Genomic DNA, 1058 nt, shown 5'->3' on the forward strand with positions numbered 1-1058 from the left:
GGGGACTTCCTGCCACCACAGCAGCGGGCGCCTGGGAGGCAGCTCCGGCCAGACCAGGACCCCGGGACTGGAGGAGCGGCGCTCCTTTCCTCCCTAAGCGCGCCGGGGAAGCGAGCGGCGGGGTGTCGCGCCCTGGGCCCCGCCCCGTGGCGCACGCGGGGCCTGGGGCTTCGGAGGACACTGGTCGCCGCGCCGGAATTCGCGCTCCGCGCACCGGTGGCCGCCCCCTAATTGGAGTCTGCCGCTGAGCTGTCGCAGTGTGCGGGAGGACTTTTTCTTTAGGAAAAAAAGCTGCGGTGGAAGCAAAGAAATGGGGAAGTTTGTGGGTGGGGGGGTGGTTAGCGTTGGTTTGACTTGTATTTGTAATAGATTTTCTTTTTCAAGCCGCCGGAATCCTTCTGGGGGCGGATTAAAGAACTTGACTGCTCACCAGGAATTCAGGTGCCTTAAGATATTGGCGCTTCATCCTTAAAACCATAAGAGCTGATTGTTTCCAGATCCTGACCTAGTGACATTCCTCCCTCCAATGTTGGCCTTGTCCCAGGCATCTTTTCAAGAAAAGCAATTAAATTAAGAGATTGAAAACAAATTACATGGATTAACTATAAGACACGTAAAACCGCATGTGCTGCTGAATTAGGAACGTGCTGGACTTTGTGTTTATCTTTCCCGAGTTCACCCTTAGGATTCAGTTTCCTCTGTCCTACAGAACAAACGTGATGGCCACTGTGTAGTGAGTGGGTGTGTGGGGGTTAGGGAAGGAGGACGTTGGCTACAAGAGAGGAACTCCACTTTCAGCCTATCAGGAGTCTATAACATCCTCCACAAATTCCTATCTAATTCTGGAACTACATACCCAGGACTCTCGTGGGAAAGTCAAGGAAGGGCCACATAGAGACTAAATGACTAAAAGCCTCTGTTCTGTCCTAAAGAGAGTGATCAGAATGTAATGAACAGAGCTAAGAAAGGAGAGGTTCTAGGATGCTCTAAAATGTATTTGAAAAGTAATCATATAAGTCATAATTACCTGTCGTATCCACTAGGCATCTCACATTTCA

Source organism: Diceros bicornis, chromosome 4, assembly GCF_020826845.1.
Source record: "Diceros bicornis minor isolate mBicDic1 chromosome 4, mDicBic1.mat.cur, whole genome shotgun sequence".
NCBI lineage: Eukaryota > Metazoa > Chordata > Mammalia > Perissodactyla > Rhinocerotidae > Diceros > Diceros bicornis.